The following is a 14,469-nucleotide window of genomic DNA, read 5'->3' on the forward strand; positions in this document are numbered from 1 at the left end:
ATGTAAAGTTTCCTTTCCATTACAATTAGGTACCTGCAAAAAACAATATTCTTGTATTCCTACTTAAAAATCAATAGGTCTGGGGAGATGGCTCAGTGGGCCATGCAAACCTGAAGAACTGAGTTCAAATCCCCAGAACTCATTTAAAGCCAGACACCATAGCACCTATGTGTAATCTCTGCACTTCTGGCAAGTTAGGAGTTAGAGACAGGTGACCCCCAGAAGCTAATGGGCCAGTTAGCCTAGCACACACTGACTGACATGAGACTGTCTTAAACAAGGTAGAAGGCTCCCTGAGGTTGTAGCCCCTGACTTCCATGAGTACAGTATGGCATGCCCATATCCACACTGGCATGAATGTATGCACCCCCACACCAATGGCATGGGCATTCACGCAAAGAATATTTTAAAAAGAAAAAAAATCAACCCTATATTACATACTATCTGCTTTCCCCAAACTATTGAATATAAAGCCTTAATAGTTGTTTCCCTCCCCCGCCCCTTAGGGCTGGGGAGATGACTCAGTGGTTAAGAGCTCTTCTGGAGGACCCGGGTTCAATTCCCAGGTAGCTCACAACTGTCTGTAACTCCAGTTCCAGGGGATTCAACACTCTCCTATAAACACACATGCAGGCAAAAACACAAAATACACATGAAATAAAAATAAAGAAATAGTTTTTCATACTTAAGGAAGAAATTGTTTTTTGAGGATGGATTTTAGGAAAATGTTTTTTCTCTGCTGAGCATCTGTGGAATTGAATAAGGAAAGAAAAACCTAGGGCTGAATTTGAGAATGAGTATTAACAACATGGAGAGAACTTTGGGCGCTCTGCAAATTGAAGGAGGCAGTAATGGGAATTGAAAGAGGAAGAGAGACATTGTGAGTCAGTGAAAAATCTCTCTGGGCCCAACAAGATGGGTGAAAGCCTTACCAGGCAAATTTGACAATCTGAGTTTGATCCCTGGAAAACACACACACGCATGCACGCACGCACATGCATACACACGCTCACATGCACGTGCACACGTGCACGCACTCACACATGCACACACATGCATGCATTCACATTTGTGCGCATGCATGCACACACACATGCACACCCACTCACCTGGTATCCTAAAAGTCCTCTGATCTCCATGTGCTTCCTCTACCCCAGAAACATCATTAAAAAAAAAAATCTCTGAAGATGAGGTTCCAGAAAGATTTTAACAAATACTATTTTTAAAATATTTACCTATAGTCATTATTTTTTAATATTTTATGTATGTATGCATGCATATGGGTGCCTTCGGGGCCAAAAGAGGGTGTGTGTCCTAGCCTAGAGTTAGAGTTGCAGGCAATTGTGAGCTGCCTGAGCCCGACATGGGTGCTGAGAACTGAACTCCCCTGGAGAGCAGCAAGAGCTCTGAACTGTTGCACCATCTCCCCAGCCCTCGCTTTCAGTTCTTTGAGTTGCACGGATGTAATTCTGCTTCTATCGCCTTCCACTGCCAGCAAACAATTCTCCTTACATCACGGACATTTCAGTCAGGTTTGCTAAAGCACAAATTATTTGTATGAGTTTTTGTGTAAATGGAGGAAAAGCTAGAACTTGTGCAAAGCATCAGCTCCAAGAAATGGCAAGATAATTCCCGATCTGAGCCATATGGAAGAGAAGAAAGGGGGAAATGTTGACAGATAATTTATAAAAATCTTGGGATGAGCTTTGAGTATTCCAGAACTTGTGCAATGAGAGAGCTTAGCAGGGGTGCCAGGATGAAACTGCATTCATTCAATTGTACTGTAAGACATAGCCCTTTTCAGATATATATTCTAACAAAGCAGGCAAGAGTACCTGTGGTGCCTAGAGTTGATAAATATTCAAAAGTCATGACCCATATTGAATCATAGCTTCAGTTCTCACATAATTCAATACCTGGTTCACTCACCATTTATTAAACATCCATTTACTGGTAGCTGATCAAGATGACATGTTGCGGGACATTTGATCACACTGTGAACCCCAAGATTGCATTATTTACTGAAAAAACCTGCTTCTAGCTATGTTGTGGCTCAATCCTAGCACACACCTTTAATCCAAGAGTTTTCTGCTTGAATATTGTGATCAGGATTAAATAAAATCAACCATAGGTCAAGAGCAAGTAACCAGTTGTCTGGAAAATATCATAGAGTAAGAAATCAGGAGGATGGAGGGGTGGGAGAGTAGAAGAGAGGGACATCTGGTTGGAGAGGTTTTGTTTGAAGTGACCAGGAAAAGTCTCTTTCTGGGATGACAGCAGAGAAGGAAGCAGCTGAATACTTTCTCTGCTTCCCTGAGTTATCAGATTTTTCACTCCAGCATCTGGCTCCTGAGCCTTTATTGATAAAATAGAGCTGGTGTGGGACAATGGTCTGTATTCTGTCAGTTATATTTTAATAACGCTGATTGGCCCGTAGCTAGGCAGGAAGTATAGGCAGGACAACCAGACAGGAAGGAGAGGTGGGTCAATGAGAACAGGAAAATTCTGGGAAGAGGAAAGCTTGGTCTGCAGTTCTGGCCCAGCCACAGAGCAAGCAGGATGTGACTGCCTCGCTGAAAAAGGTACTGAGCCATGTGGCTAACATAGACAACAATAATGGGCTAATAATTATAAGAGTTAATAAGAAGCCTGAGCTAATGGGCCAATCAGTTTATAACTAATGTAGACTTCTGTGTGATTTCTTTGGGACTTAACAATTGCAGGAACTGGGCAGGACAGAAACCCCGACAACATAGAACCATAGAGACTTAGTTAAAAACAACAGTGACGCCAGGCGGTGGTGGCGCACGCCTTTAATCCCAGCACTCGGGAGGCAGAGGCAGGCGGATCTCTGTGAGTTCGAGACCAGCCTGGTCTACAAGAGCTAGTTCCAGGACAGGCTCCAAAACCACAGAGAAACCCTGCCTCGAAAAACCAAAAAAATAAATAAATAAATAAATAAATAAATAAATAAAAAACAGTGACACAGATATAATTCTAACACTTGGGGGGAGGGGATAGAGGCAGGAAGATCAGGAGTTCAAGAGCAGCCTCTGCTACACAGCAAGTTTGAAATCAGTCTGGGCTACATGAAACCCTATCTCAAAAAAGCAAGGCAAAACAGTATTTTGAAAACTATGTGTTTACTGAATGCACATTCTGTGCCACTCATCATTTTAAATTCAGGAAGTAAAGTCCATGGTCAATAAAGAGTTGATTTGGGTTCTAGTGGGAGAGACATAATACATACATATATTCTATGTATGTATTTTAACTTTCTTTTTTTGTTTTGTTTGGTTTGGTTTGGTTTTTCGAGACAGGGTTTCTCTGTGGTTTTGGAGCCTGTCCTGGAACTAGCTCTTGTAGACCAGGCTGGTCTCGAACTCACAGAGATCCGCCTGCCTCTGCCTCCCGAGTGCTGGGATTAAAGGCATGCGCCACCACCGCCTGGCTGTATTTTAACTTTCTTAAATTATAAGAATAAAAATACTCTAAAAGTATACAATGGAAAAAAGAGAGCATCTTCAACAAATTGTGCTGGCAAAACTGGATGTCAATCTGTAGAAGAATGAAAATAGATCCATATCTATCACCATGCACAAAACTCAAGTCCAAATGGATTAAAGACCTCAATATCAGTCTGAACACACTGAACCTGATAGAAGAGAAAGTGGGAAGTACTCTACAACACATGGGCACAGGAGAACACTTCCTACGTATAACCCCAGCAGCACAGACATTAAGGGCATCATTGAATAATTGGGACCTCCTAAGACTGAGAAGCTTCTGTAAAGCAAAGGACACTGTCACTAAGACAAAAAGGCAACCCACTGACTGGGAGAAGATCTTCACCAACCCCGCAACTGACAAAGGTCTGATCTCCAAAATATATAAAGAACTCAAGAAACTAGACCGTAAAAGGTTAATCAACCCAATTATAAAATGGGGTACTGAGATGAACAGAGAATTCTCAACAGAAGAAGTTCAAATGGCCAAAAGACACTTAAGGTCATGCCCAACTTCCTTAGCGATCAGGGAAATGCAAATCAAGACAACTTTAAGATACCATCTTATACCTGTCAGAATGGCTAAAATAAAAAACACCAATGATAGCCTTTGCTGGAGAGGTTGTGGAGAAAGGGGCACACTCATCCATTGCTGGTGGGAATGCAAACTTGTGCAACCACTTTGGAAAACAGTGTGGCGGTTTCTCAGGAAATTCGGGATCAACCTACCTCTGGACCCAGCAATACCACTCTTGGGAATATACCCAAGAGATGCCTTATCATACAACAAAAGTATATGCTCAACTATGTTCATAGCAGCATTGTTTGTAATAGCCAGAACCTGGAAACAACCTAGATGCCCTTCAATGGAAGAATGGATGAAGAAAGTATGGAATATATACATATTAGAGTACTACTCAGCAGTAAAAAAACAATGACTTCTTGAATTTTGCATGCAAATGAACGGAAATAGAAAACACTATCCTGAGTGAGGTAAGCCAGACCCAAAAAGAGGAACACATGGGATGTACTCACTCATATTTGGTTTCTAGCCATAAATAAAGGACATTGAGCCTATAATTCATGATCCTAGAGAAGCTAAATAAGAAGGTGAACCCAAAGAAAAACATATAGACATCCTCCTGAATATTAAACTTCATTAGGCGATGAAAGGAGACAGAGACCCACATTGGAGCACCGGACTGAAATCTCAAGGTCCAAATCAGGAGCAGAAGGAGAGAGAGCACGAGCAAGGAACTCAGGACCGCGAGGGGTGCACCCACACACTGAGACATTGGGGATGTTCTATCAGGAACTCACCAAGGCCAGCTGGCCTGGGTCTGAAAAAGCATGAGATAAAACCGGACTCGCTGAACATAGCGGACAATGAGGACTACTAAGAACTCAAGAACAATGGCAATGGGTTTTTGATCCTACTGCACGTTCTGGCTTTGTGGGAGCCTAGGCAGTTTGGATGCTCACCTTACTAGAGCGGGATAGAGGTGGGTGGTCCTTGGACTTCCCACAGGGCAGGGAACCCTGATTGCTCTTAGGGCTGACAAGGGAGGGGGACTTGATTGGGGGAGGGGGGGAAATGGGAGGTGGTGGTGGGGAGGAGGCAGAAATCTTTTATAAATAAATTAATTAATTAAAAAAATTTAAAAAAAAGAATAAAAATACTAAAGGGTCAGGAAGAACAGCAGTCTCTCTGATGGGATTGTCAAGAGAGGGATCTATGGAAAAGTGATACTCAAGGCCAGCGTGGTCTACAAGAGCTAATTCCCAAATGCATGGAGAGAGAAAACATCATATTGAGTGAGGTAACCCAAATCCAGAAAGACAACTATTATATGTACTCACCCATAGTGGTTTTTAAACATAAAGCAAAGAAAACCAGCCTACAATTCACAATCCCAGGGAACCTAGACAACAATGAGGACTCTAAGAGAGACTTACATGGATCTAATCTACATGGGAAGTAGAAAAAGACAAGAACTCTTGAGTAAATTGGGAGTATGGGAGTCATGGGAGAGGGTAGAAGGGGAGGGGAGAAGCAGGGAGGGGAGCAGAGAAAAATATATAGTTCTATAAAAACAATTAAAATAAAAAAGCTAAAAAAGTTATCTGTATATGAATACGATACAAACTTTAGATTTAGACTTGGGATTTCCTCTCCAAGATACTTAATTATATATGCAAACATTTTAAATAAAAATTGAAACCTAGACGTTCCTGTTGTCCTGACCGTTTCAGATAAGAGATATGCTGTTTTTTACAGTTGGTTGGGTATTAAGTTTCACCTATAATGACACTTTAAGGAAACATCTAAAGAAGATATTTATTTATTTATTTATTTATTTATTTATTTATTTATTTGTTGGTTTTTCGAGACAGGGTTTCTCTGTGGTTTTGGAGCCTGTCCTGGAACTAGCTCTTGTAGACAAGGCTGGTCTCGAACTCAGAGATCCGCCTGCCTCTGCCTCCCAAGTGCTGGGATTAAAGGCTTGCACCACCACCGCCCGGCCAAGAAGATATTTTAATTAAATATTTTATTTAATATTTATACATGTATATAATGTGTATTGCTTGGATCCAATCCTTCCTTAAGAAAAATTGTAGCGGGGCTGGAGAGATGGCTCAGTGGTTAAAAGCACTGGCTGCTCTTCCAGAGGTTGTAAGTTCAATTCCCAGTAACCACATGGTGGTTCACAACCATCTGTAATGAGATCTGGTGCCCTCTTCTGGCATGTGGGCATACATGGAGGCAGAATGTTGTATACATAATAAATAAATAAATCTTTAAAAAAGAGAAAAATTGTAGGTGGACAGTAATGGTGCACTCCTTTAATCCCAACACTCAGAAGGCAGAAGCAGCAGGCAAATCTCTGAGTTCAAGGCCAGTCTGGTCTATAGAGTTAGTTCCAGGACAGCCAGTGCTACACAGAGAAAACCTGTTTCAAAAAAAAAAAAAAAAAAAAAAAAAAAAAAAAAAAAAAAAAAAGAAGATTTCTAATATATATTATTATAATATCTCCAGAATTGAATCCCACTTGTATGACTTCTATTAGTCATTTTTCTACTGCTATGACAATCGTATGGGCTCCAAAGGGCCTGAGTCACTCTACTAGCCACAGTATACACAGCTTTCCTCACAGGCTTAGGGCAGCCCTATTCCTGACCACACTTGCTGCTGACCTTGGTGGTCCTTCCATGGTACTAGCATCTCTAAAATGCTGGGGTCTCTATTGCAACAGGACTGCACCTATACCAGTAGCCTCTTCTGGGTTCTCTTCAGGGATTCTAAACACTGCCACACAGTGTCAAGCCTCAACTTCTGTCTGTGACCCCTTCAGAACTGAGGCTTCTAATACAACTAAGTTTGCACTTTCACCAATGGCCTCTCCTGGCCTCAGGTAACCTCCGTGTCTCCTTCATGCCTTCAAAATCAGTACTACCAGCCAGGCAGTGGTGGTGCACTCAGGAGGCAGAGGGAGCCGAATCTGTGTGAGTTTGAGGACAGCCTGGTTTGAGTTAGTTCCAGGACAGGCACCAAAGTTACAGAGAAACCCTGTCTCAAAAAGAAAACAACACAATACAAAACAAACAAACAAAAAACAGTACTCCCTAGGAGACTCTTTTTTTTTTTGGGGGGGGGGGGGTTTCAAGACAGGGTTTCTCTGTGGCTTTGGAGCCTGTCCTGGAACTAGCTCTGTAGATCAGGCTGGTCTCGAACTCACAGAGATCCGCCTGCCTCTGCCTCTCGAGTGCTGGGATTAAAGGCGTGCGCCACCATCGCCCGGCCATCCCTAGGAGACTCTTACACATTCCAAATTCACCTACCAGCACAGGGTACAGCCTTGGTTCCCGTAGGACCAGATCTGTGTACTGACTCTGAGGAAGCATTTCCTAGAAGAATCTACTTTGCTGATACTGCTGGTCTCTTAATCATAGTGTATACTTCAGCCCTAGCTGTTTGAGCATAGGTAAGATTTTATTTTAGTGGTTCTGGCCTCCTAATGACAGCAAATTATTCAACCCCGTCCAACCAGAACCAGAGATTCTTAATTTGAAATATCAAATGGCCGTAATAGAGTCATTAACGGAATCTCAAACTGCCTCTAAAACTTCAAAAGCCAGGCCTCCGTCATCTACTCTGGTCTCAGCATTATCTTCTTAGTTTCCACAATTGCTCATTAAACTCTGAAACTCTGAACACTCAATGGCTTTTCTTTTTTTTTTTTTTCGAGACAGGGTTTCTCTGTGGTTTTGGAGCCTGTCCTGGAACTAGCTCTTGTAGACCAGGCTGGTCTCAAACTCACAGAGATCTGCCTGCCTCTGCCTCCCAAGTGCTGGGATTAAAGGCGTGCGCCACCACCGCCTGGCTAACTCAATGGCTTTTCTGATTCAAAGTTCCAAAGTCCGTTCACAAGTCCTCCTGAAAACTTTGTTGGGTGTGTGCAGGTACTATTGCAGTAAACCCACAAACCTTGTATAGACGTCTGTCTTCGTTAGAATTTCTATTGTGATAAAACACCATAACTGAAGATAACATGGAGAAGTCAAGTTAGTGCCTACATAGAGCCTTCACCCTTACATGCCAGTGTCTTTGGTACAAGAAGTTACTCTGCATGCTATCAAGGTAGAAATTTAAACACCAACCCAGCCACAAACGCTTTGATCTACAATCATGTCCTGCCCGCAAGATATGCTAGGTTTGTCTTAGGGCCCATCGCACAAAATCGAATCTATACCCAACACTGTTTGGGTGTCCAAGAACTTGAGACTAGATAGCATAGGGACCTAGGGTAAAACTAAATACTACTGATTTTTTTGTTTGTTTTTACTGTTCTTAAAAAATAGGAACAACATGACTCCTAATGACATCCAGTCACACTCATAGATCAGTACCTTCCTTGGATACCATCAGAGACTCCTGCAGCGGTGGGAACAAATACTAAGACCACCACCAGACACCATGCCGGCAGTGAGAGACCTTGGAACACTCAGTGCTTTATGGAATTTCTCCATCAACCTCCCCCCCTACACACACACCTTTAGGGTTCAGGGAACCCCATGGAAGAGGTGGAAAAAGTATAAGATCCAGAGTGGATGAAGGACAACTAAGAAAACAAGGCCCTCTAAATCACCAAGATACATGCACATATGAACTCACAGAGGACTGAGGCAACACACACGCACACGGGATCTGCATGGGTCTGCACCAGTTGGGGTCATAGAGCTGAAAGATAAAGTGGACACACGGCCCCTCCCTGACCCAGAAGCTATCTCCTATTGATAACCACTCTCGAATGAAAAGTCAGTTTTCTCCAAGGAAGTGTTACTGGGAAACAATCTACTCTTAAGGGCAGTCCCCACACCCAGCAGTAGATGGGGACAGAAAGTGAACTCGAAGGCATCTTTGGAAGTTCCTTGTCTCATAATGTTCTTTTCCTTTTAAAAAAAAAAATCTATCTAGTTTTTTTCTTCTCTCTTTTTACCCTACAGGTCTTTTGTGTATATATTATGGTGTCCAGTTTAGTGTTTTTATGGAATTCCTGAGTGTGTGAGTGAGTGAGTTGCTAGTTCTTGTGCCTTCTTTTGGACTCTTTCCTTTCTCTTTGTTTTATCCCATTCCAAGGTGGTAGTTTTTGTTTTAACTTATTTTGTGTTATTATAGAAGCCTCTTTATTTTTAATGAGTGACATAAAGGGGGTAGACCTGGGTGGGAGGGGAGGTGGGGAAGAGCTGGGAGAAGTAGAGAGGAAACCATAGTTAGGATTGTGTGTGTGTGTGTGTGTGTGTGTGTGTGTGTGTGTGTGCGTTGCCTCTTACACAACACGCTCACATACACACGCAAAGAAAAGCCAAAAGAGAGTCAGGAAGCAGAGAAGGAGCAAGCGGCCTCCAAAGGCAGCTGTAGCAACCAAAACAGAAAGAAAAGCTTTCAGTTTTCCTCCCTCCGCAGAGAGAAAGGGACTCGATTATAAACTTTTACTAACTTTCCGTGGACTTGGGGCTCTTGACCCCTACTGTTTGACGGCTCTTCCCTGAGTGAGCCTAATTTTTCACTTTGCATAGCTACATTCAACCCATCAGGGACAACTGGGCATAAGAGGCGCCCTAACCTCAGAGTACAAATGGTAGCAGAGGTGCTGCAGGAGGCAGGAGAGGGGAAACACTTCTGAGTCCATCTCCCAACTCTGACTGCATCATCAGCTCCGATGCTCCTGCTGTCTCTGGGGGAACGTGCCCGGAAGGAGACTTTGGAGCTCAGCTCCAGTTGACTCCTGCACTGACAAGGAAGACACCTTCAAAACACCCTGGAGAAAGCTCACAGAGATCCTTGTACCCGAGGCTTCTGCCCTGGACAGGGAGCTCACCTAATCCAGCCTTCAGGACTCCCCCACTCCTGCCTCAGCCTCCGAGACTGCACGTTAGCTGGGGATTCATTCCCGCAGTTAACCTGAGTTCTCTGCAAGAGCAGCAAGTGCTCTTAACCGCCACCGAGCCTTCTCTCCAGCCCTGTCACCTCTCCCCTGAATTTTCAGCATGCTGGCTTGTTCTATGTGATCTGAACTTGCCAGCTCTAATAACTGCATAACCCAATTAAAAAAAAAAAATCTCTCCCCCTTCCAAATAGAAGTTTGCATATGCTATACCTTTTATATTTATTATATATATTTTGTACATAAATAAATTTATATTTAATATGTCGAGTTGGGATTTATATTTTTATGTGTTTGTATCACTGGGTAATCAAACCCAGGGTTCATGCATGATAAGGAATCAATCTACCATTGAACTACATCCATCTCTGAAAGAGATTCTCTCTCTCTCCTTTGATCCCCATTTCTTTTCCTTGTTATCTTCTCTATATCCCCTGAGTATTGTGTACTTAATTTGCTCGTTCACTGCAGAGTGTAAATCAATCTACCTCCCCCTCCTATTCCTCAGCTCTGTGTAGCCTCACTTCCGCCAGTGGATTCTGAGTGTTTGACTGGAATTGGGGGATATGGGGTCAGCAAGGGTGGAAGGAGGAATCACACTGGAAGGCTCTGCTGAAAATAAGTCAATTGGCCCAACTACAGCCTCCTAGCCAGTACTCTACAAAGGCGAGGTTTGACTTAAGAAGTACTCAGCAAATATTATTTCCCAACAGTGCAATTATCTCACAGTGATCCAGCAAGGTTTCATAACCCTTGGAATTTTTTTTTAAACCCTCAGAATTTTGAAACCATTTTATGCTGCAATTCGAGTAACAACAGATGGAAAGATTTTTTAGAGTCATGAGATGTCAGTAGGGCGTGGTGGCACATGCCTTCAATCCCTTAAGCTTGGAAGCAGAAGCAGGCAGATCTCTGAATTTGAAACAAGCCTGGTCTACATAACTAGTTTCGTGCCATTCATGGTTATGTAGAGAGACCCTGTCTCAAAACTAATAATCATGAGTTGTCTTTAAGAAACTCGTGATTCCAAAGTTGAGCTTGGGAGCAACGATGGAACTAAAGTCATTCCCTTTTAACTGTGTGTCTCTCTACAGAGCCCGCCTCTCGACAATCTTCTTTTCATGTATGTCATCGCGCTGTCACTTACAGCCCTCAACTAGGGCACCACCCCTACTTCCAGGACTGGTATTTCCCCTCTAAAGACCTTTAGGGATTTATATTGTCTATCAGGATTATTTCTGGGTCTCATTCTATTCTACTAGCTATCTTTTCTGATCTTCGTGAATGGCCTTCCAGGAGTCTTCATAAACATCGTCCCTGTACCTGTACCAGCCAGATGGCTTAGCCGATATAAGTGCCTGCAGCTAAGCCTGAAGACTTGGGTTGATCCCTGGGACCCACGTGGTGGTAGTAGAGAAACGACTTCTACAAATTATTTTCTGACCTCCCCATGTGTGCTGTGTTGTGTGTATGCTCCCCTATACCCTGTTAAAACCATTGTTTTTCACCAGACTCTTCTATTACCAGTTTGCTTCTGTTGTTGGGACACAAAGTGATGCAGATGCTCAGCTGAAGTCTCACATCGATGGACACGTCTTCACAGTTGATGTGCACTGCTACTGACCTCATACACTTGGTGCTTCCTGCATTGTCTGTTTTTTAAAGCTTTTAAAAGATTTATTTATTTGTTTTGTTTTATGTGTATGAGGTCAGAAGAAGCTGTTGGATTCTGGAAGTAGAGTAACTGATGATCGTGAGCCACCATGCGGGTCCTGGGAACCAAACCTTGGGTCCTCTGCAAGAACCATAAGTGCTACTAACCTCTGAGCCCTCTGTTCGCCCCGTTGTTTTGTCTGATTGAAAGGCCTATCAGGAACCAGCATTCCTGTACAAATGATGTCAGAGCGAAGAAGTTAAACCTTTGACCAATTATGAGCGAACGAAGCCTCAAATTAAGATCAGAATTTGAGACATACAGTCCAAGAATCCTTTTAACTTTACTCTTTCTTCTTTTTCTATTTCTTCTGTTTATCAAATACTTTTAGAGTTTGTAACGCAGATGAAATGGTGAGGCCGCAGAGTGTAATACCAAAGAGCACAAATGCAGGACTTTTCTTTTTTAGCCCATGTCCATGGTGCGCGCGCGCGTGTGTGTGTGTGTGTGTAGGTCAGAGGTTGATATTGGGTGTCTTCCTCAATCAATCTCTACCTTATGTTTTGAGATAAGGTCTTTCATCTAACCCATAGCTCATTGTTTTGGCTAGGATGGCTAAATAGTGATTTCAAGGGGCCCTCCCCTGAGTGGAATATATACCTGTGATGTAGGATTCCCCTCTGTATGCTGTGAATATCATTGGTTAATAAAGGAACTGCTTTGGGCCTATAGCAGAGCTATAGGAGAACAGAGCTAGGTGGGGAAAACTAAACTAAATGCTGGGAGAAAGGAGGCGGAGTCAGAGAAAAGCCATGTAGCCCTGCCAGAGACAGACACCAGAACTTTAGCCAGTAAGCCACAACCACGTGGCAATACACAAATTAATAAAAATGGGTTAAATTCATATGTAAGAGCCAATAAGAAGCTGGAGCTAATGGGCCAAGCAATGATTTAATTAATACAGCTTCTGTGCGATTATTTCAGGGCTAAGCGGCTGAGAACAAACTAGCCCCCTCCTTACTACATACTTGTGTGCTTTCTAATGGATTTTCTGTAGGTGCTGGGATTGGCTCAGGTCCTTGTGCTTGTTGTTAGTGTTCAGGCATCTGTACTGGCCTGCTCTTGGGGTTCTGATAGGCTCTGTCCTGAGCAGCAGCCTCTAAGAGCACCTCCTGTGCACATTCTTTACATTCCCTGCTAAAAGAGCCCTGCCCATCTCCCATCTCTCTGCTTCTCTGCCTATCTTCTGTCTCTTCCCCTTCTCTCTCTCTGCCTCTCTCTTCTCTTCTGCTGCTCCTGTCTCCAGAGGCCAGTCTTCCCTCTCTCCTCCCCCTTTTTCCATTTACTTTCCCCCCAATAAACCCCCCCTCCACAAGAGCTCTGTTGCATGGCATCTTTCTCTCTAGTGCTATTTTTTTTTTCTAAGTTACAGCAACATTGGTTCCATGACCAGGAAAGGCTCTCCTGCCTGCAGGCGGTTTTGTGGCATGTCAGGGTCCTGGGACCTGGTCCACATACAATAACCTTCATTCAATGGGTCCCTTCATCCAAAACCTGCACTGGCTATCTCGTTCGAGTGAGGACTTGTCTTGTCTCTCAAGTGTGGTTTCTCACCTTTTGACTTCTCTTCACTCCTGGAACCAGACAACCACGGCTCTCCCTCGGGCTCAGAGCCCTCGGCCCCCACCCTTTGCATGACGACTCACTGGGTGGCCTGTGCCGATCTCAGATGCTTGGGTCCTTTGGGCTTTGCCCTATGGCCCCCCCCCCCCGCCCCCCGCTCTTTGATGACTCTCCAGGGCGACTTGTACTGTTCTCACGATCCTCGCTTCAAAAAAAGTCATCTTAGATCTTTTTCTGCCTCACTCATGGGGAATAAGCCTACCAAAAATCCACTTCCAAGCACTCTTTAACCTGATATTTTACCGGACCTCTGCAACATTCTGCCAGCGATCCTGATAGATGGAAGGAGGTATCACCCCTTCATCCGTTCACTCTTCCTCTCCCACCCCCATAAACCTTACACTAACTCTGTTGCATATGGCATGTTTGCTCAGTGGCAGAGCTCACCGAAAGGTAATCACTTCATGCTAGGACCCTACCCACCTGCTCCACCCTCAGCAGATCTGCTTTCTCGTTTACTGGCGGCTTTACTTTCCATTCAGTATTTGCAATTGGGTCTCCGGCAGGGCTACCAGCCTCTGACCATTCCGCTGGATGTGAAGCTTCCTTTCTGGAGCACAGTTCTCTCCTCGTCTTCTTGTGTTTCTCTCAGGCTCAGAGTCCTTGGAACCGCCCTTTGGTGATGATCCACAGGGTGGCCTGTGCCTATCTCGAAATTGACCCTCTCTGAATTACTGGGATGCTAGGAATTGCAGACCCTTGCGTCTTCTCTGCCTCATTCATCGGAACTGGGTCATCATTTATACCTCCTCGCTCCCATTGGGATTTTTTTTTTTTTTTTTTGGAGACCCACCGACCATTCCTAATCGGCTCTTCTTGCAGGACTACTGACTATTGGCCATAGAGCTGGAGGCGCAAGACCGTCAAACACTCCTGGGTGACGCTGTGGCGATGGGAAAGGATCAGGCGCTTTAAGACCTAGGGGGTCAACTTGCATCCACCTTGAACAGCATTTTGCAAGGTTCAGGTGGTACCTGACAGTTCCACAGAACCTGGGCAATGAAGTGAAACAGATACACCAGGACATGGCCAGCACCCCAGCTTTCCCAGGTCCCCCAAAGATGAATGAAGCCCCCCAGGTCAGCAGAAAGTAGTCTTGAGAGCACAGCGTCCTCATCCTCGCCTCATCTGCTACCCCTTTCTAACTCCTCACCTTTTATAATAAATAAAAGGGAGGAAT

This window comes from Chionomys nivalis, chromosome 9, assembly GCF_950005125.1.
Source record: "Chionomys nivalis chromosome 9, mChiNiv1.1, whole genome shotgun sequence".
Lineage (NCBI taxonomy): Eukaryota > Metazoa > Chordata > Mammalia > Rodentia > Cricetidae > Chionomys > Chionomys nivalis.